The sequence below is a fragment of the Crocodylus siamensis genome, chromosome 1 (assembly GCF_052110815.1).
Source record: "Crocodylus siamensis isolate JL-2025a chromosome 1, ASM5211081v1, whole genome shotgun sequence".
NCBI classification, from domain to species: Eukaryota; Metazoa; Chordata; order Crocodylia; family Crocodylidae; genus Crocodylus; species Crocodylus siamensis.
The window spans coordinates 425,703,921-425,725,944 of record NC_143395.1 but is presented as its reverse complement, the minus strand read 5'-3'; the positions used below and the strand labels follow the sequence as shown (position 1 = coordinate 425,725,944).

At 50.9% G+C, this 22,024-nt stretch overlaps 1 long non-coding RNA gene across 4 annotated transcripts; it reads left to right on the top strand.

The window, feature by feature from the left end:
* The first annotated feature begins 19 nt into the window (after positions 1–19).
* On the top strand, positions 20–19,362 carry LOC149875760 (uncharacterized). Of its 4 annotated transcripts, XR_016439757.1 has the most exons (5): positions 20–459; positions 1,084–1,275; positions 5,627–9,510; positions 10,418–10,827; positions 17,022–19,015. It is a non-coding gene; the product is annotated as an uncharacterized LOC149875760 (long non-coding RNA). The 4 variants fall into 4 exon arrangements; XR_016439755.1 differs by having other exon boundaries at positions 28–459; positions 10,418–19,362; XR_016439756.1 differs by having other exon boundaries at positions 28–459; positions 1,031–1,275; positions 10,418–19,362.
* Positions 19,363–22,024: the final 2,662 nt, after the last annotated feature.

Here is a 22,024-nt window from a genome sequence, read left to right as displayed (position 1 = left end):
GGGCGGGGCCGGCGCGAGCCCGGGGGGCGGGGTTTGGCCCGGCCCCGCCCAGCGCCCGCGTGGCAGCGGTGGAGGGGGTCGTGCCCCCGGGGAGCCCCTGGAGCAGCGCGCCTGCGCCTTCCCCGCAGTCCCGCCAGCCTGCAGCAGCCCACGAGGCTCCCGGGGAGAGTCCTGCTGCCACGGAGCGGAGTGGGAGGGGGCCGCGGAGCAGGAAAGGGGACCGCGGTCAGACAGCCCCAGCCGGGTGACTGGCAAGACCCCCCTCGGAGACCTCCGGCACCACCGCTCTTGCAGCCTGCTCCAGACTCGCCACCCTTACTGTAAAAGTATTCTTCCCAATGTCTAACTGATAGATACGATGTTTGAGAGCAGGCCCAAAAGCCAACAAAGAAAAATACTGCTGAGAGGCCACAAACCGGATAATCACGAACTCTCTGCGTGCAGGATGACATCTGGAAGGTGAGTTGATGAGTACGGATGGTACAAACTGAACCTACCTTGAACTCACTAGCATAAGTAACGGTGCTGAAAAGAAAGTTGCATGTTTGATGATAAGGAAGATGCTTTTGCGGAAGAACTGCTGGAAGCCTATTACTGTGTAGCTGTAGGAATCCAGAAACCCATAGATGAATCTACAAAGCAGACTCAGGGCTTCCAAGACACAGCTGAAACAACCAGGGATGCAATCCTCCTCCCTGATTTAGCATATCAAAAGCAGTATGTAGCCAAAAGCCAGTTTGAACTAATTAGAAGTTTTCTCACACTAACCTGATATCTTGCTTTCTCTTACAGTGGGAAATTCCCACCTGCTGTATCGTGTCATGCGCACTAAAGTTTTTAACTAACCATAGAGGTTGAGTCAATTAAGTGTAGAATTTGTGACGCAAAACTGTCTCTATAAACTTGCTTACTTCTTATCAAGGGGGGCTGGTTCTTGGAGGAGACGGGCTGCTCTGTGTTGTTGTGTGCACGCTTCAATAAAGAGCTTTGAGATAAGACCTTGCTGGTGTTGCCTGTCTCTCGCGGTCAGACAACCGACCTGGGAAGTTGGGGTTCGAGTCCCTGACAATTTTGGCACCCCAGATGGACTCGTCTGACCCTCCGACGCGAGATTGGACTCCGGAGCAACGCAGCGCGCATCCTCAGACTTTGAGGAGCCTTGCCCGGTGGCTGGATCCTGCGTCGGCGATAAGGCGTTGTCCCATGAACCGGCCGAAGCCCGTAGAAATCCAGCACCGCCAGCCTGCCCCTTGCGCAGGACCCGGCTGGAACTAGGTAAGTGAGCGCTCGGTACAGAGAAAAGGGGCAAGGAGGCAGTAAATGCCCGGGGGACGCCCCGTTGTCTCTCATCCTAAGGGGTTGGAAGGATATATCCGGGACGGCCGGATTGCCCAAGGCTAAGATGAGAAATTTGTGTTGGATTTGCTCAATTGGCAACGCGCTATGCCGCGCTTGCGGGATAATCCTGAGGCAGAGGAAAGAATGTTTTGTACGGTCTTCTCCACTCATGTGCCCACTTGGGCAGTGTAAACCAGCTATTAAATACGCTCATGAAGGTGAAGGAGAAAGCAACAGCTTATTTGAGAGCCTGAAATTGGAGTCTTAATAGCTGGCCAACCGCTGACCCTAATTGGGACCCTAACATTTGGGCCCAAAAATTGGACTTGGATAGCTTTCTAGAGGCTGCCTTAAATGGCCTTAAAGAAGCAGGGGAGGCTACTCCGAATTGGAGTAAAGTGACTGCTTGTGTACAACGCTCAGATGAACACCCCTCTGACTTCTGCACCCGATTAACTTGCGAAATCAGAAAGCACGGCTGCCTGGATCCTGATTCGGATCATGGAAAGGCAATGATCAAAATGGTTTTCATGTCACAGTGTGCTGAAGACATTGCAAAAAAGGTTCAGAGAACACCCAGACGGCATGCAAGGGAAAAGTGTACCTGAGGTAGTCAGTAGCGCTACTCGAGTGTTTAATGGGAGAGAGGAAAAGAAAGAGAAGGAAAGAAGAAAGGAGAAACAGAAAGATATAAAGGAGCAAGTGTCGCTGCTGGCTGCGACAATGACTGGAGCGGGGGAAGAGGTCGTGGATGGAGTAGAGGTGGATGCAGTGCAAGGGGGAGAGCAGGAGCAGTGAGAGGCAGAGGACGCAGAGCTGGAAGCAAGTGTGACGGCTGTCATTACTGTGGGGAGGAAGGACAGTGGAAGAGAGAGTGCCCACTGCGTCCTAAAAAAGACTGTAAGTCAGAGGCAGCAGGGCAGTTCGCAGAGGACAGCGAATGCAGGGGGGTGCCGCTCCCACGGGGTCCTGAGATCTATGAGGCTGGACTTGTGCAATTTAAATGTGATGCTTGGTTCCCTACTATTCCCCTTAAAATAGGGGCAGAAACTTTTGAACTACTCATTTAGCCATTCCCGAGGGAGCGGCCCCAAGAGGAAGTATTAGAAAATGCGTGATGGGAGTTACTGGAAAGACGGAGCAGTGTTTTATGACCAGTAATTGCGCAGCCACCCTGGCCCTTTAAATATTCAGCATTCCTTTTTACTTATGAATGGGCCCGTGAACTTGCTTGGCCGAGACGTGCTGTGTAAATTGCACGCTCAAATTTTCTGTAATCCGGATGGCATTCTTCTACGGTTCCCATTAGAAAAAGCTTACTTGTTGGCGGTACTGGAGGTTCAAAAAGCTGACAAAAACCTCCCTGTGAGGGTACAAAACGAAGTTAACCCTATAGTGTGGGGAGGAAAACATGCAGTGGGGCTAGTAAAATCAGCTTCCCCTTTAAACCCGACAGTGAAAAGTGATCAAGCTCCGCCCGCTCAGAGACAGTATCCTTTGAAACCTGAAGCCATTCGGGGCTGGAGCCTCTCATACAAAATTTGAAAGAAAAGGGAATCCTGGTGCCCTGCGCCTTCCCTTGCAATACCCCTGTCCTGGCTATTAAGAAGCCTCAGCCTGGGCCAGATGGTAAACCGGTGTATCGAATGGTTCAGGACCTAAGACTAATTAACCAATATGTGATCCCAGAACATCCTGTAGTGCCAAACCCTAGCACTATGTTGGCAATGGTGCCGCCAGATGCAAAACGGTTTACCTGCCTGGATCTGGCAAATGCCTGTACCTTTTTGCATTCACCTGGGGAATACCAGGCGCAGCCGGGGAAAGGGGGGAGAGACAGAAAACTCTGCCCCCGGGGCAACTCACGTGGACTAGAATGCCACCAGGATGTGTGGAGGCCCCGGGAGTGTTTGCTAGGATTTTAGCAAAAGATCTAAAAGATGTCCAGTTACCCCATGGCTCTACCTTGGTAACTTATGTGGACGATATACTAGTAGCATCAGATACATGGGAGAATAATGAGACTGATCCATTTATCTGCTCAATCAGCTGGCAATGAAGGGACACAAGGTTAACCCTGATAAATTGCAATGGGCTAGACAAGAAGTGACGTATCGAGGATGCACTCTAGGACCTGGAACTCGCCGCTTAGACCCTAAGCGAGTAAAAGCAATTTTGGATATTCCTTTTCCCATAGCTAAATGAGGAATGAGAGGTTTTATTGGAATGATTGGATTTTGTCCTTCATGGATAGTGGCTGCTGATGAATTATTGAAACTTTTACATGATTTAACTACAGATGAGGCAGAGGAACCTTTACATCCAAATGCCGAGCAGTTAAAAGTCTTTAAGGCACTCAAGGAGTCCCTTGTTCAGGCCCCTGCCCTGGGGCTCCCTAATTACAACAAGCCCTTTGACTTACATGTACATGAATCGAAAGGAGTGGCGTCTGGAGTGTTAACACAATTGTTTGGAAACTCCCCTCAGCCTGACCTGTTGCTTACTTGTCGGGACAATTAGACCCCGGAGCTCGAGGCCATCCAGGCTGTCTAAGAAACGTTGCAGCAGCTACTGTAATTGTAGAAAAAGCTCAAGAAATAGTTCTAGGACATCCCCTCACGGTGCGTACGCCTCATGCTGTGGCTAGCTTGTTAAATTCACAACAGCATGAGCATCTAACAAACCAACGCTTGTCAAAATATGAAATTGCTCTCCTGATGACACATGGGGTAACCCTCAAACGATGTGCCACATTAAACCCGGCCTCCTTGATGCCCCTGGAGGAAGGTAGTGGATATGTGCATGATTGTCTGCAGGTCTTAGACTTAATTTCCACTCCTCGCCCTGACCTTACTGATGTTCCCCTCCAAAACCCTGCAATGGAGTTGTTTGTGGATGGCTCTGCTTTTGTTCGTGAAGGCATCAGATACTCTGGAGACGCAGTTACTAACAGCGAGACTGTATTAGCAGGGGAGGCTCTCTCAGCCGGAGCGAGTGCCCAAGCAGCAGAGCTGAAAGCCCTGACTGCAGCCGGTCTCTATGCTAAAGGAAAGAGAGTCAATATTTATACAGATTCAAAATATGCTTTTGGAGCGTGCCACGCCACGGGTGCAATTTGGAAAGAACGAGGTTTCATTACCTCATCTGGAGCTCAGATTGCCCATGGAAAAGAAGTGGCTGAGCTGCTTCAGGCTATTCAGGCTCCTAAGGAGATTGCAGTGACACACTGTAAAACTCATACCAAGCAAACTGGTCCTGTCACGTTGGGAAATAGCTTGGCCGACAGGGCGGCCAAGGCAGCAGCCCTGCAAGGAGCTCAACTAGATTTAATTTCCCCCCTAGCTCAATGGCAACTACAAGCTTCAGATACTAAAAAGGCAACATGAGAAAAGTGGGGAGCACAACCTAATCCAGTGGGAATCTGGGAGTGTGATGGTCGTCCTAGCCTACCTAGAAGCAAGCAGCAGGAGGTGCTACAAAAGGTTCACAATAACGCCCGTCTGGGAGCGAATAAAATGGTTCAAGTCCTTCTTAGGCAGTTTGTGTCTCCTGGATTGAGTGCAATGGCCGGGAGCGGTAGACACTTGTGCGCTGTGTCAGCGGTGTGCTCCTACAGGGACACCCAGCAGGCGCCGCCTCGTGGGCGCAGAGGGGCTCACGGGCCCGGGCGGCACCGTCGCATTGGTTTCACTGAGTTACCCCCCTCAGGAGGGAAAAACATTTGTTGGTAATTGTAGATCAACTTTCGGGATGGGTAGAAGCCTTCCCCACTACCCAAGCCACTGCTAAAGCAGTTTGCAAAGTGCTTCTTAATGAAATTATGCCAAGATTTGGCCCTCCTGAAAAAATTAATTCTGACCAAGGAACGCATTTTACAGCAAAAATTTGTAAAGAACTTACTGAGGCGGTTGGGACAAAATGGGTTTTTCATGCCCCCGGCACCCTCAGAGCTCAGGCCAGGTGCAGCGTATGAACGGACCTCTAAAAGCCACCCTGACTAAGCTGTGTAAGGAACTCAGGATGAGACGGACTCAAGTTCTTCCTTTGGCTTTGTATGTTGTTCGGACCACTCCGAACTCTAGAACTAGGTTAGCGCCCTTTGAAATACTTTTTGGACATGTACCCCCTTCCTTTACTTCTTTGATTTCAATACCTAGCGACACTGATCTGACTTGTGAAACAGAGACTTATGTAAAAGCCTTGCTACAGCATTTAGCAACATTACAACAGTACTCAGCGCAGTGTCAATCTTTACCATTGTGGGAACCTGTTCTTTCTATTTTGCCAGGTGACCCGGTGAGGATCAAAACTTACCGAAAGACCCCACTTCAACCTCAGCGGCTTGGACCGTTCGAGACCATCCTGGTGAGCCCTGCTGCTATTCGAGTCAAAGAACTTCCCACTTGGATTCATCATACCAGAGTCAAAAGGAGCCTCGCTTGGGAACCCGACCTGGTAAAGGGTCCCCCAGAAGCAGACAGCATCAGACTTCGAGGGAGCCACGCGTGTTCACCCCACTGCGAACCGGGTGAACCAGAAGCAGACGACCTCCGTATCCAAAGCAAATGGACTGCTACCCCTTTGGGTGGCCTAAAGCTCAAACTCTAGAAAACCTAGACTGGTGCCCATTCCCCAAGGGATGGCCACGAAAAATCACCTAGGAAGTCAGTGGACTCATCTGTGTATTGTTTATTGCTTTACTTTTTTGGTGGTTGGAATAATTAGGGGATACGAATATAACGCCTTTATTCGCTTTGCTCATGAGATGAAAGCCCGTATGTCAGCTCTAAACAACATTTCATGTTGAGTGTGTTCCTTAATGCCAGTAGATAGCCAGAGCGGTCTTCCCATGATTCCCATTCCCCTTAGCCCTATGAACATGGCCTGGACCCCATCTTGGAAAGGTCCCACAGGTAACTATAATATAACCTGGGTTGATGCTGGAATCCAGGTTAGCAGGTACCTCACGGTGTGGAAAAGACCTGGTGAATGGTGCTTTTTGGAGTTAGGAAAAGTGTCATTAAGAATCAGTGAGTGTAAAGCCTACTTTAATGGGACCCATTTTGGGAGCACGAGAGGACCAGGCATGTCTTTGAAAAATGGTCAAAAAAAGGCTAAGTCATACTGGTATAATCATCCTGGTAAGAACCATTGTCCTAATGATAGGAAACTTTGGTATTTACATGAGAGTAGCGATCCAGGAAATGTAAAGACACGGGCTACAACCTGCACAGAGATCCGTTCTGCTACAGCTAACAGTTCAGAGGGGCAGCACGCTGTCTGCCCCTGCTCTGGTCATTCCACCTTTCCTAGCTTTAAAAACTCCCCGCCTGGACCGGTTGGTACACAGAGACTAACAGGACAATAATATTCCACCGTGCAAATTCATCTACTAAGCCTCCCTTGTTTGGGGTACGTTGGGTGTGTGGAGAGAAGGCACACTGCAGTTTGCCTGTTTCGTGGAGTGGATCCTGCTACTTAGCCTGGTTAGAGCCTCCTGTGTTGTATCGAGACCGCCTTCCCTCTGGACGGTTGCGTAACGTGCGAGACGCCAAAGATACTGTTGACCGGTCTCGACCCCTTACTTGGAAAGCACTTAATGATTGAACCAGAACTTGTGCCACTTTCTTTTTTGCTTGTGGAGGGGCCACTTACCGCATAGGAGAGGGTGTGATGAGACTACAGGGAGTGTTAGAACTGACGGCTAATACCACTGCTGAGGCCCTCATAGATCTGGCTACTGAGCTAAAGCAAATAAGGCAAATAGTTCTTCAAAACAGAACGGCCCTAGACATCTTGCTGCCTCACAAAGAGGAACATGTGCCTTAATAGGACACGAATGTTGTGTATATATCCCTGATGTTTATAATGCCACCTGGGAAAGAGCACAGCACCTCGAAGAAATTACAAAGGATCATGGAGGAAAGCGACCGAGCTGGAGCTTTTGGGGGAGTAATTTATTCAGCTAGTTGCCTGATATAAGTGGGTGGCTACATAATTTACTTAAAAGTGCTGTTGTTATTAGTGGGCTTTTATTACTTTATGTAATTGTAAGGTGTGGATGCTTTGTGGGTACTTTACTATGTAAAAAAAAGCCCCAAGGTTAAAAGGCCCTATCATGTCATGAACCCTAGATACATGAATATATATGTGTCCCAAGAGTCCCCTCTTCGGGTCCTCTAGGGACAAAGGGGAGATAGATATATATGATGTTTGAGAGCAGGCCCAAAAGCCAACAAAGAAAAATACTGCTGGGAGGCCACAAACGGATAATCACGAACTCTCTGAGTGCAGGATGGCATCTGGAAGGTGAGTTGATGAATAGGGATGGTACAAACTGAACCTACCTTGAACTCACTAGCATAAGTAACGGTGCTGAAAAGAAAGTTGCATGTTTGATGATAAGGAAGATGCTTTTGCGGAAGAACTGCTGGAAGCCTATTACTGTGTAGCTGTAGGAATCCAGAAACCCATAGATGAATCTACAAAGCAGACTCAGGGCTTCCAAGACACAGCTGAAACAACCAGGGATGCAATCCTCCTCCCTGATTTAGCATATCAAAAGCAGTATGTAGCCAAAAGCCAGTTTGAACTAATTAGAAGTTTTCTCACACTAACCTGATATCTTGCTTTCTCTTACAGTGGGAAATTCCCACCTGCTGTATCGTGTCATGCGCACTAAAGTTTTTAACTAACCATAGAGGTTGAGTCAATTAAGTGTAGAATTTGTGACGCAAAACTGTCTCTATAAACTTGCTTACTTCTTATCAAGGGGGGCTGGTTCTTGGAGGAGACGGGCTGCTCTGTGTTGTTGTGTGCACGCTTCAATAAAGAGCTTTGAGATAAGACCTTGCTGGTGTTGCCTGTCTCTCGCGGTCAGACAACCGACCTGGGAAGTTGGGGTTCGAGTCCCTGACATAACCTACATCTACTCTCCACTAGTTTGCACCCATTACTCCTAGTTACTCCCTGGGGTGCTCTGGTAAACAGCGCTGCCCTCCCCGATAGACTTATAGGTGGCCACAAGGTCACCCTTCAGCCGTCTTTTGTATAGGCTGAAGAGATCCAGATCTCTCATCCTCCCCTTAAGGGTCTTTCACAGAGACCACTGATCATGCGAGTGGCCTCCTCTGGACCCTCTCCATGTTGTCCACATCCCCCCTGAAGTGCAGCGCCCAGAACTGGATGCAGTCCTCCAGCTGCGGCCTGACCAGCGTCACCTCCCTCCACCTGTTGGTCATGCATCTGCTAATACTCGACAAGGTGCGGTTGGCTTTGTTGATGGCCTCGTTGCACTGCTGGCTCGTGTTCATCTTGGAGTCAGCTATGGCTCCACAATCTCTCTCAACCTCTGAGCTGCTGAGGAGGACATCCATCCCCCAACCTATAGATGTGCTGGGGATTGCTCCTTCCTAGGTGGAGCACCTTGCATTTATCTTTGTTGAATGGCATCCTATTTTGTTCTGCCCATTGCTCCAACCTGTCCAGGTCGGCCTGTATCTGCTCCCTGCCCTCCAGTGCATTAACTTTGCCCCATAACTTTGCGTCATCCGCAAACGTGGAGAGGGTGCTCCCCACACCCTCGTCCAAATCGCTGATATTAAAGATATTAAACAACAGCGGCCCAAGGACCGACCCCTGCGGGACCCCACTGCCCACCCCCTTCCAGGCTGAGACCGACCCGTCCACCACCGCTCTCTGGTGCGGTCCCTGAGCCAGTTGCCACCCGCCTGACCGTGTAGGGTCCGCTCCTCAGCTCGTTAGCTTCCCTATGAGACTAGGATGCGACACTGTGCTGAAGGCCTTCCTAAAATTGGCCTCCACTCCTGTGTCAAGGCAATGTGTGACCTGATTGTAAAAGGCTGTAAGGTTTGTCAGGCAGGATCTACCTGCGACGAACCTGTGCTGGTTTCCTTTCAGCATCGTTTCCCCTGCTGGGCTTTCACAAATGCACACTTTGATGATGTTTTTCAGTTTTTCCCCAGGGATAGAGGTGCGACAGACTGGCCTAAAGTTACCTGGCTCCTCCCTTCTTCCCTTCTTAAAAATGGGCACCACGTCGGCCCTTTTCCAGTCCTCAGGGACCTGGCCAGAGCACCATGAGAGCTCAGACAGCCGTGCCAGCAGCTCAGCAACGACAGCAGCCAATTCCCTCGGCACCCGTGGATGGAGGTAGGCCGGGCCGGCTGACTTGTACCCATCCAGCACTAACCTTTGGTGGTCTGGTGTCTCCCGGACATCTGTCCATGCTCAAGGTGGGGGATTGTCTTGGTCAATATTAAGGAACACTGACGCGAAGAACTCACTGAAGAGCTCTGCTCTTTTCAGCAAGGGGTTTTGCCATTTTGAACCAGAAAAATACCAAATTATATTCTAAAAATCAAACATTACAACATTCATTAATTGGATTTCAAAAAATATTTTTATCCTGATGTACATGTGTTTATGTAGTGTACATAGAGGTGATTGGGTACCAGGAAGCCCCCTTTTGTACATTCCCCTTCTGGGCATCGATGTAACAAAAGCCCCTTGCCTTCACCCCCCCCCCGACTTCTGGTATATTTCTCTTTTCTCCTTCCATCTTTCCTTCCTGCCTCCTCTCCCCTCTTCTTTTCTCCCTTTATTAGAAGAATATGGATATGAAATTTTATTTTAATAGGTATTTTATAGGATATTAAATTGTATTTTTATGAACTTGTATTTGATAAGCATTTTATAAGACTATCTTTTAGTGCAATGTGTTACTCTCACGTTGCATTTATATTTCATCTGTCTCATTTTTGCAATGGCATTCTGTATTTTATATTTTATACTTTTAAACTTTTAATGAATGTATTTCCTTTAGAATAAGTCACACCTCATATTATTAGAATAATTCTTTAAAAAGTGAATTTAAATTGTAATTGTAAGCACAGGAGTTGCATTGTTGCTTTTCTGTATTGGGGTGGTCTCCCAATGAATGAGAGGGTCTGAGTGAGTGATTGAGTAGTAGGTGTAATGGGCTGCAGTTACAAGTTAACAACAGCTCCTAGCCGCACACTGACAAGTATCAACACCAGTGCCTGAAACTCTATTCTAGGTGCAACAGGGTATCCAGTTTGAGTTAATGAAGCTGGAGCTGATTGACTGTTCCTGTAGCCCTACCATTACCACAGGCAAATATTCAAAATTGAGAGCTAGCCACCGAAACTGTGTGCACTGACAGATGTAGACCCCAGTGACTGATAGCTGTCATACATCACTCCCAAGAAACGTCACCTGAGGATCAGTGACCCCTGGATTGGGCAAGCCTGAAGGCTGGGGTGATCACAGAAGTCTGCCAGACAGGGATAAAAGGCAGTGAGGTGTGACCCCGGTAGCACCCTCGCATCCAGCACCCGACCTAAGGAAGCAGAAGGACAAAGCCAGCACCCCCCTTCTGAACGAGACACCGCCTGGGAGAAGCCTTGACTGGCCACCCACAGCAGACCCCAGTGCCTTGGATAAGTTGTGTGTATATGTGTGTGCGTGTGCGCGCGCACACATGCACTTGTCTGGTAGATTGTGGGTGATCGCTAGGCTAGTATTAACTCTTTACATCCTGTTAATATATTTGAATGACCAAGACCACAAGTGGGCACCTTTTGTCCAACAATTGCGTAGTGAGGTGGGTGGGCAAATGGCTCAGCGGGCAATCCCAGCAAGTTGTAATTGATGGCATGGCCTCATCCTGGAGGGTCGCCTCCAGTGGTGTCCCCCAGGGATCAGTGCTCTTTTATATCATTATTAATGCCTTGGATAAGGGAGTGGAAAGCTCAATGATTAAGTTTACAGATGACACCAACCTGTGGGGATATGAGGGCACATGTAAGGATAGGGCAAGGATCCAGGATGACCTTGACAGGCTGGTCCTATGGGCTGAATGCACTCCAGTGAGTTTCAACAGGGACAAGTACTGGGTCCTTCATCTGGATAGGAAGAACCCCCACCATACCTATATGATGGGTGGTGGTCCACTAGCTGGCAGTGCATCTGAAAGGGACCTGGTGGTGACAATTGACCAGAAGACAACTATGAGCCATCAGTATGATGAAGTTGCCAACAGGGCAAATGGCTCTGGTATGCATCAGCAGATGTATTACCAGTAGGTCCAGAGAGGTGCTCTTCGCCCTCCATTCCACACTGGAGAGGCCACAGCTGCAGTGCTGTGTCCAGTTGTGGGCACTGCACTTCAAGAGGAATGTGGACAAGCTCAAAAAGGTGCAGAGAAAGGCCCACCCACATGATCAAGGGCCTGGGGGATAGGTCCTTTGAGGAGAGACTTTGGGATCTGGGTTTGTTCACCCTGAGCAAAAGACGCTGAGGAGCACCTCAATAGCCATCTACAAATATGTCAAGGGAGAACACCAGGATGTAGGAGAGCAATTTTTCACAAAGGCAGCCCCTGGGAGGACAGGTCCCAATGGGCACAAGCTAGCTGAGGGATAGTTTAGGCTAGACACAAGGAAAAACTTCTTCTTTTCTGTGTGGGTAAGTAGAATCTGGAGCACGCTCCCAGCAGAGGCGCTGTCACCATCTCTGGCAGTTTCGTTGTTTCGTACTTGGTCGGGTCAGAAGGGACCTAAGCAGATCATCAAGTCTGACCCCTGCCATGGGCAGGAAAGGATGCTGGGGTCACATGACCCCGGCTAGGTGCTTGTCTAGCCTCCTTTTGAAGACCCCCAGGGTAGGGGTGAGCACCACTTCCCTTGGAAGTTGGTTCCAGCTCCTGGCCGCCCTGGCTATGAAGTAGCGCCTCTTGATGTCCAGCCTGAATCTACTCTCAGTCAGCTTATGGCCGTTATTCCTCCCAGCAGTGCTTGGGGGAGCAGGGACTCTCCCATAGCCTGCTGGTCCCCCGTGGCCAGTTTGTAGACACCCACCAGGTCCCCTCTCAGCCCTCTCTTGTGGCGGCTGAACAGGTTCAGGTCCCGTCGCCTCTCCTCGTGATCTACAGGAACCCTGACACCAGACGGGAGGATGAAGCTGGAAGACAGCCAAGGGCAGCCTCTGGGTGTCATTTGAAGCCAACTGTCTTGGAGAGGGCACCCTATTATGACAAGGAGCCCTTTTAAAGAATGAGGGGGGAGGCACAGGCTCCAAAGCTGGCACAACACCATCTCATTACAGGATCCGCCAGCATTTGGACCGGCATCTGCTTGAGGTGTTTCCTCTTATCCCCTCCCCAAACAAGCAAACCTTGGTGGACAGTCTCTGGCTCATCGGGGTTCTGCAGTACCCTGCAAGGGCTGAAAGCTGGGTGACCTCTCTCTGTAATTCAGCTGCATGAGTCTGCTTGCCTGAATGCAGCCAACGGGGAGGACTAAGCAGGTAGGCACCCACAAGTCCTTCCTGCGCTGCTGTCAGAATTATGGATGTTTCTGGGTATATGTGCCCTGGTGCCAGACCAGGCTGGAGGAGTGCCTGAAGCTCAGGGCTTCTCCCCCAGGTGGATGCACTGATGCTGGACAAAGGTGCTGGATCTGGTGAATCTCTTCCCACACTTCAGAGCATTGATGCGGCTTCTCCCCTGGGTGGATGTGATGGTGCTGGACCATGGAGTTGGAGCTCGTGAATCTCTTTCCAAACATAAAATAAATACCAATGCAGCTTCTCCCGCATGTGGATACAGTGGTGGTGGGCCAGGGCCCCAGATTGGGTGAATCTCTTTCCACACTCAGAGTAGTGATGTGGCTTCTCCCCTGTGTGGACATGCTGGTGCTTGGCCACTTGGGAAGGGTAAGTAAAACTCTTCCCACACTCAAGACACAGATGTGGCTTGTCCACCGTGTGGATGTATTTGTACTTGGCCAGGCTGAAAGAATGGGAAAACCTTTCCCCACACACGGAGCATCGGTGGGGATTCTCCCCGTGTGCATACGATGGTACCTGGCCAGGTTGGAGAGCTGTCTGAAGTTTTTTCCACACAGTGCAGTGGTGTTGCTGCTGCCCGCTCTGCCCACACGGGCGCTGTCACAGATCTTGCCAGCTGGCAAAGCTCTTCCTGCACTTGGTGCAGTGGTGTGTTTTCCTCCCCAAGTGGATGCACTGGTCTTGAGCCAGGGAGGAAAGTCTCATAGTTTCATAGTCGGTAGGGTCAGAAGGGACCTGAGCAGATTCATAGACGTTAGGGTTGGAAAGTACCTCAATAGATCATCGAGTCCAACCCCCTGCATAGGCAGGAGAGAGTGGTGGGTTCAGATGACCCCAGCCAGATGCCCGTCTAATCTCCTCTTGAAGACCCCCAGCGTAGGGAAGAGCACCACCCTTGGGAGCCCAGTCCAGATTTTGGCCACTCTAACTGTGAAGAACTTCCTCCTAATGTCCAGTCTAAATCTGCTCTCTGCTAGCTTATGGCCATTATTTCTTGTGACCCCTGGGGCGCCTTGGTGAGCAGAGCCTCACCAATTCCCTCTGCACCCCCAGGATGAATTTATCGGCAGCCACAAGGTCGCTTCTCGACCTTCTCTTGCGGAGGCTGAAGAGGTCCAGGTGCCCTCGTCTCTCCTCGTAGGGCTTGGCCTGCAAGCCCTTAACCATACGAGTGGCCCTTCTCTGGGCCCTCTCCAAGTTATCCCTCTTGAAGTGCAGCGCCCAGAACTGGACGCAGTCCTCCAGCTGTGGCCTGACCAGCGCCCGACAGAGGGGGAGTATCGCCTCCCCGGTTCTGTTTGTCAGGCATCCGCCAATGCACGCTAAAGTGCCGCTAGCTTTGCTGATGACGACTCGTGTTCATCCTGGAGTCCACTAGGACTCGGAGATCCCCTTCTGCTTCCGTGCTGCCGAGCAGGTCATTTCCTAGGCAGCAGGTGTGCTGGACATTTTTCCTCCCCAGGTGCAGCACTTTGCATTTCTCCTTGTTAAATCGCATTCTTTTGTTTTCTGCCCATTTGTCCAACCTGTCCAGGTCTGCCTGTAGTTGTTCCCTGCCCTCCGGTGTGTCCACTTCTCCCCACAGTTTTGTATCATCCGCAAACTTGGACAGAACACACTTCACTCCCTCGTCCAAGTCACTGATGAAGACATTGAAGAGTATTGGTCCAAGGACCGAGCCCTGCAGGATCCCACTGCCCACGTCTTTCCAGGTCGATACTGACCCATCCACCACTGCTGTCTGGATACGACCCTCTAGCCAATTTGCCACCCACCAGACTGTGTAATTATCCAAGTCACAGCCTCTTAATTTGTTCACCAGTACAGGGTGGATACTGTATCGAAGGCCTTCTTGAAGACTAAGTAAATGATATCTACCCCTATTCCTGTGTCCACGTGTTTTGTAACCTGGTCATAAAAACAGACTAGATCAGTCAGACATGATCTACCTGCTACGAACCCGTACTGGTTTCCCCATAGCATAATTTTTTCTGCTGGGCTCTCACGTATATGAGCCGTAATAATTTTTTCAAAGACTTTGCCAAGGATGGAGGTGAGACTGACTGACCTATAGCTGCCTGGATCCTCCTTCCTCCCGTTCTTGAAAATAGGGACCACGTTGGCCCTTTTCCAGTCCTCCAGGACCAGTCCCATGTGCTACACGTGCTCAAATATTCTTGCCAGTGGCTGTACAATGACATACGCCAGAGCCTTCAGCACCCTCGGATGGAGCTCGTCCGGGCCTGCCGACTTAAACACATCCAGTCCTTCCACGTGACTCTGCACCATCTCAGGCTCAACACCTGGTAGTCTGACACCAAGCTGTTGCCTCTCTACAATCCCATTGTGAGACTTGTCTTGCCCCTCGTTGACGAAGACTGAGGCAAAGAACTCATTGAGGAGTTCAGCCTTGTCCCCCCCGTCTGTCACTGATTGCTTTTGCCCATTCAGTAGTGGTCCTATACCGCCCTGGGCCTTCCCTTTACTCCCTATATATCTAAAAAACAATTTTTTGTTATCCTTAACTTGGGATGCCATCCTCAGCTCCAAGGAAGCTTTGGTCTTTCTAACTGTCTCCCTACAACTGCGAGCTGAGGAGGCATACACCTCTTTAGTAATTGCTCCCCATTTCTACTGCTTATATGCCCCCCTCTTTGCCCTTAGGCTGCTCTGGATTTTTCTGGTCAGCAAGGAAGCCTCTTCACCGCTTTCCCCCTTTTCCCCCGCATCAGGATCATCAAGTCTGACCCCCTGGCATTAGCAGGAAAGAGTACTGGGGTCAAACGACCCCAGCAAGATGTTCATCTAACCTCCTCTTAAACACCCCCAGGGTAGGGGCCAGCACCACTTCCCTGGGAAGTTGGTTCCAGACCCTAGCCGCCCTGACGGTGAAGTCGCGGCTCCTGATGTCTAACCTAAACCTGCCCTCTGCCAGCTTGTGACTGTTATTCCTGGTCACTCCTGGTCGTGCTCGGGGGAACAGGGACTCCCCCAGTGCCTGCTGGTCCCCCCTGACTAGTTTGTAACAGGCCACTGGATCCCCCCTCAGCCTTCTCTTGTGGAGGCTGAACAGGTTCAGGTCCCATAGCCTCTCCTTGTAGGGCCTGCCCTGCTGTCCCCCGATTATGCGAGTGGCCTCCTCCGGACCCTCTCCATGCTGCCCACATCCCTCCTGCAGTGCGGCGCCCAGAATTGGACGCAGTACTCCAGCTGGGGCCTGACCAGTGCCGCACAGAGGGGGAGGATCACCTCCCTGGCCCTGCTCGAGATGCATCTGTGGATGCATGCCAAGGTGCGGTTGGCCTTCCTGACTGCCTCCCCACACTGCCGGCCCACGTTCATCTTGGCATCAGTGACTCCAAGATCCTTTTCTGCCTCTGCCCTGACGAGAAGGGAGTTCCCCAGCCTGTAGGTATGGTGCTGGTTATTCCTCCCTGGGTGAAGGACCTTGCACTTCTCCGTGTTGAATCCCACCCTATTCTCATCCGCCCACCCCTGTAACCTGCCTAGGTCTGATTGCAGCCTATTCCTCCCTTCCAGCGTGCCCACATCCCCCCACATCTTAGTGTCATCAGCAAATTTGAACAGGGTGCTTTTTACCCCCTCGTCCAAGTCACTGATGAAGATGTTGAACAGTGCGGGCCTGAGGACTGAGCCCTGGGGGACCCCACTGCCCACGTCCCTCCGGGTCAAACATGATTCGTCCACCACCGCTCTCTGGGTGCGGCCCTCCCACCTGTTGGTGACACGTCTGACTGTGGGTGTCGACACGACAGCCCCCCAGTTTCTTAATGAGAATGGGGTGAGAGACAGTGTCGAAGGCCTCCCGAAAGTCCAGGAAGACGATGTCCACTGCCACCCCTGCATCTGAGGATTTGGTGATCTGATCGTAAAAGACCACCAGGTTGGTCTGACAGGAACTGCCACTAATGAATCCATGTTGGTTGCCCCTAAGCATAACCTTCCCCCCCGGTCCCTCATGGACATGTGCCAGGATAATTCCTGAGCTAAGGGGGTCTCCCAGGCCTTTTGCTCCCTTTTCTACGGCCCAGAATGGACTTCCCTTGTGTTTTTAGGATTGTGTCCTTAAGGAGCGACCACTCATCACGGACTCCCCTCCCCATCAGATCAGGGTCTTTCAGGGCCTTAACAACCAACCTTCTGAGCTTGCAAAAGTCAGCTTTCCTAAAGTCAAGGATGTCTGTATTGCTGCCTGATTTGCCAACTTTGTGCGGGATAGAGGAAGTGATGAACTAATGATCACTGTGACCAGGCTTTCCTTTGATTCTCAGGTCACTGACCAGATCTTCCCCTTTAGCCACCACCAGATCTAGCAGCACCATACCTCTTGTCACCCCACAGACTTCCTGAGTCAAACAGAGCTCATCGATGCAAGTGAGGAAGCTTCACAACAAATCAGATTTGGCTGAATGCTCTTCCCATGAGATGTCAGGGTGATTGAAGTCACCCATGATGCTGCAGGGTATGGGCAGGCTCAGAGAGACACATACAGATTGGTGGATTGGACCAAAAGAAATCTCATGAAGTTCAACAAAGACAAGTGCAAAGTCCTGCATTTAGGATGGAACAACCTCACAGGCCAGTACAGGCCGGGGGTTGTTTGGATACGCAGCAGCACTGCAGAAGATGATGTGGAGGTTACAGTGGAGAAGAAGCTGAATAAGAGCCAACAGTGTGTCCTTGTTTCAAAGAAGGCTAGCAGCATCCTGGGCTGCACCGGTAGGAGCATTGCTAGCAGGCCAAGGGATGCGATTCTTCCCCTCTATTCAGCCCTGGGGAGGCCACAACTGGAGTCCTGCATCCAGTTTTGCACCCCGACTACAGAAGGAATATGGCCCAATTGGAGAGTGTCCAGTGGAGTGCAACAAAAAACGATTGGGGGCTGGGGAACATGACTTGTGAGGAGAGAGTGAGGGAACTGGGCTGATTTAGTCTAGAGCAGAGGAGACTGAGGAGGGATTTAACAGCTGCCTTCAACTACCTCAAGCAGTGGCCAAAAGAGGATGGCGCTGGACTGGGCTCAGTGGTGCCAGATGACAGAAGAAGGAGCAATGGGCTCCAGCTGCAGCAACAGAAGTTCAGGTTAACTACTTGTCAGAATCCCTACTCAGTACATGGCCAGGCCAGGCAGGCCTCTGGCAAGGCCCGTCAACCGGGTCAGAAAGTCTCTGAGCAAGTGGATAATTACCAGCCAGAGTTACGCAGCAAGAAACAAAAGCCCACCAAAACCCACAGCAACACAAACCACAGCAAGCATGCATGCTTGCAATGATTGGACAAAGTGCCCACCAAAAATTTTAGAAAAGGTGCAATGCTCCAAGCGCTCGTCGGAGGAACCTTATGACCCAACCTCAAGCGACAACGAGCGACTGGCCTGATCACCCAGGAGCTGCCTCCCCCCAGGGTGAATCCCTGAGTGACCTTCAGGCCGGCCGACCGGAATCATCTTCAGCAACAGAGATGGAACTGGTGAGCTGCCGTGCCATTTTCCCTGAAGCACTGTAAATAGTTTAGTGTTAGCGTTAAGGACTTGAACAGTTCACTTTAGTTTGTTAAGTACACTACCCTGTGCCGCCTCCCCGGTCTGGGACTTCCCGGTGGTGGGCCACACCAAGCCCTCGGGCTTGAATGCAAGGCATCACCGCGAACCCCGTGCCCCGGCAACCCCTTTGCATTCTACACCTGGTCCCACAAACACGTTTTCATCGTATTTTTATCCTGTCTCTGTGTCCTGCGTGCTTCCCTTCCCCATTGCCATTCACGAACTTTAAAACTCTGACACTACCAAGAAGAATTTTCTCATGAGGAGGGTAGTGAAGCACTGGGACGGGCTCCCCAGCGTTACCGGTCAGCTCCGTTCCCGGGGAGCCCTGACGCAGGACGCAGCCTGTCTGACTCACAAAGAATCGCCCCCCCCCCACCCAAACAGCAGCTGATGAAGATGCAGTGAGAGACGCACCTAAAACCCTCCAGATCAGGGTGACAGAAGTGCAACAACTGCCCTAGGTCTCATTTGCATCCCAGTTGGGAACAGATGACCATTCATTTACATGAGAGATGGAGAACAGCAAGCCTGAAGCAGAGACTGCAGTGAATTCTGGGATCAGCGAGGCAGGGGAGCACGGCATGATGGGAATCTGTGCTCCAAATGCTCATCAACCCCCACACCCAGCTCAGCACTGATCAGACAAGTTCTAATCTGGATTTACAAAGGACTTTTCCTCCCCCCCCCACCACACCCCCCCACACACACACACACACACACACACACACACACACACACACACACACACACCCCCACACACCACACACACACACACACACACACACACACACCCACACACCCCTCTAAGCAAAAATAAGTTTATTAGGCATCTCGGGCCGTCCATTCCCCGGTCCCACTATGGGAGGCCGATGGAAACTGAATTGGCTACAACTCGGTTGCCGGGTCAGGGAGCGCTGAGGCAACAGACCGAGTCCGAGGGGGTACGGGCAACATTTGAACAATGGCACAGGGCTCATCACAGCGTCCAGCCCGTTGGAGCCCTGCCCACAAGTGTTGTCATACTTTTCCCGAGCACAAGGTGCCCGAGGGAGGCAACAATTGGGTTCGTTGCCCAGTGTGCGTCGCGCCAAATAAACACACTGGGGGAGAAGCAGACAGAGTTTATTTGAGCTCAAGTAAAAGGCACAGGGAGACTGTCTGGTCTCAAATCCTGCGGGCCTAGCCCTGCAACAGCGGGATCTTTATACCCCGGTCAGTCTCACTGTCAGTGATTTTCCCCCACTAGCCCCCCTTTCCCTCCTCCCTTTTCCCTCCGAGCGGTGCCCTTGCATGCCACAGATAATAGTTTTGGCTCGCCTGCTTTCCGGAAGGACAGGAGATTACAGGCACCAGAGAAAGGGTTGCAAAGGTTGGGCAAGGGGGGGCTTTGGCTCATCTGAGCCTGGAGCAGAAGGACTTCATCGACACTCGTGGTCTTCCATCCCTCGGAGTTACCCAGGGTTATGCCCAGTGTCACCAACAGCTCCCCCCTTTGAGAATACTCAACAAAGTTTTGGCTGAGTTTTCTCATATTCTGAAGACAAAAAGTGATTGAGCGTTTGAGGATTGGGATCTTCAATGCAGGGGTACAATGAGGCGCTCGGGGAGGGGGATGCACAGACTTTGTGCAGGAGGGCGTTACAGCACGCAAATAAGAGGAGACTAATTAAACACAACACAACACTGGTGATCAGGAGGTGGAAGGATGCCCTCTCCTAGGCCAACGAGGTTATGCAACCAGCTCCAGAGAGAATCAAAGACAGTGGGTTCACGTTCCTGACTTTTGCACAGCTCAAAAGCCTGTTCAGCTGACAAAATGTGTTTGTTTATACCTTGGGAATTTTCTGGGACATAAGTACAACATTCGTTCCCAATTAAAGCACATACCCCGCTCTGAGAAGCTGAAACATAATCTAGGGCCTGATGGTGTTGAAGAGATAATAAACGAAGTTGATAAATCTCGGAGTTAAGACTCTTTTCAATAGCTTAAGTGTCATTGGCAAATTTTGTAAGAAACGCAGAAAGTTGACGATACAGCTTGGCTAACCGGCCCACTCCGTACGCCAGGAGAAAGATCATGCCAAGTCTGTCTCGTGATGAATCCAGTTCTTGTGTCCGTCAACCTTTGCCGCTGTGTGGGAAACTAGTAGGACAGGGTGAGGTCCTTTCCACTTCTCTTGGAGGGGCTCATCCTTCCAGGTCCGAATGAGCATGGACTCTCCGGCTGTAACGAGTGGACTGGAGCATCCAGCGGAAGAGGCTGCAAGTCTTTAGTGTACCTATGGAGAGAAGAAAGAACAGCAGACAGAGAGCACATATACCGTGACAAAATATTACATCCTATTTCCCACTCCCCTGCTAGAACCAGCGTCCCGTTCATAGGCCATGCCCTTCCAAACATCATTTCAAAGGGGCTAAGCCCTAATCTTCCCTTGGGGAGGGGGCACAGATACGAAGCAAAGCAAGGGGCAAAGCATCGGGCCATCGCAGAGAGGCCTCCTGGCAGATCGTTGATAGATGACGCTTGAGGGCCTGATTTGTACGTTCTACTACACCACTAGCCTGTGGTCGCCACGCAGCATGGAGTTTCCAGGGGATCTGTAAGGCAGCTGAGATGTGTTGGATGATCTTTGAAGTGAACTGCGTTCCGTTGTCAGATTCCATCCGCTGGGGAAGTCCGACGCGGGGAATAACTTCCCGGACGAATTTTAGAGCTACAGTCTTGGCTGTACAATTGCGACATGGAAAGGCTTCAGGTCATCCTCTGAATTGATCTATTATAACAAGGAGATACTTAAATCCTTGAGTTCGGGGGAACTCAGTAAAGTCTATGTGCCAAACCAGTCCGGGGCCTGGAGTAGGTTCCAAAGTGGCTGGAGGTGCTGAGAGACTGGGTCGAGGGTTATTCTTTTGACAAATCGAACAGCTGGCCTGTATTTGGGAGGCCAGAGGTCGAAGTCCAGAGGATAGAAAATATTTGTTCACCAACTGAGTGAGAGCTTCTTTTCCCGCGTGTGTAGTTTGATGTAGCCGTTGCAGCACCGGCTGGGTCAGGATCTTTGGTAGGAGGATCCTCCCGTCCGTGGAGCAGAGCCATCCCTTCTTTTCTTGGAGACCAAGCTTGTCGGCTAGTTCTTTTTCTTCATATGAGTACTGGGGATCCGGGAGCTCCCCTACTGATGGGATGAGAGCATGCATAGGGATGTCAGCAGGTCTCGGCGTCCTCAGGGTGGCAGCAATTTTAGCTTCTCTGTCTGCCCGGGCATTACCCCTGGCTACGTCTTGATCCTCTTTCTGATGTGCCTTACAGTGCATTACTGCCACTTCTGAGGGAAGTTGAACAGCTTCCAGGAGTTGGAGAATTTGGGGTCCATACTTCACTGGGGAGCCTTGGGCTGTCAGCAGTCCCCTTTGTTTCCATAGGCCAGCATGGGCATGCAGTACTCCAAAAGCATACCTAGGGTCGGTATAGATGTTGACTCGTTTCCCTTTTGACAGTTCTAGCGCCCGGGTCAGGGCCACCAGTTCAGCAAGTTGAGCAGATGCTCCGGCGGGCAAACCCTTGGCCTCAACAACGTCATAGAGGGTCACAACAGCATAACCTGCCCTCCTTTGCCCTTCTACAACAATGCTACTGCCATCCGTGTACCACTCACAGTCAGCATGCAGAAGTGGCTGATCCTGTAGGTCTGGACGGCTGGAGTACTGTGCATCTATGATGTCTAAACA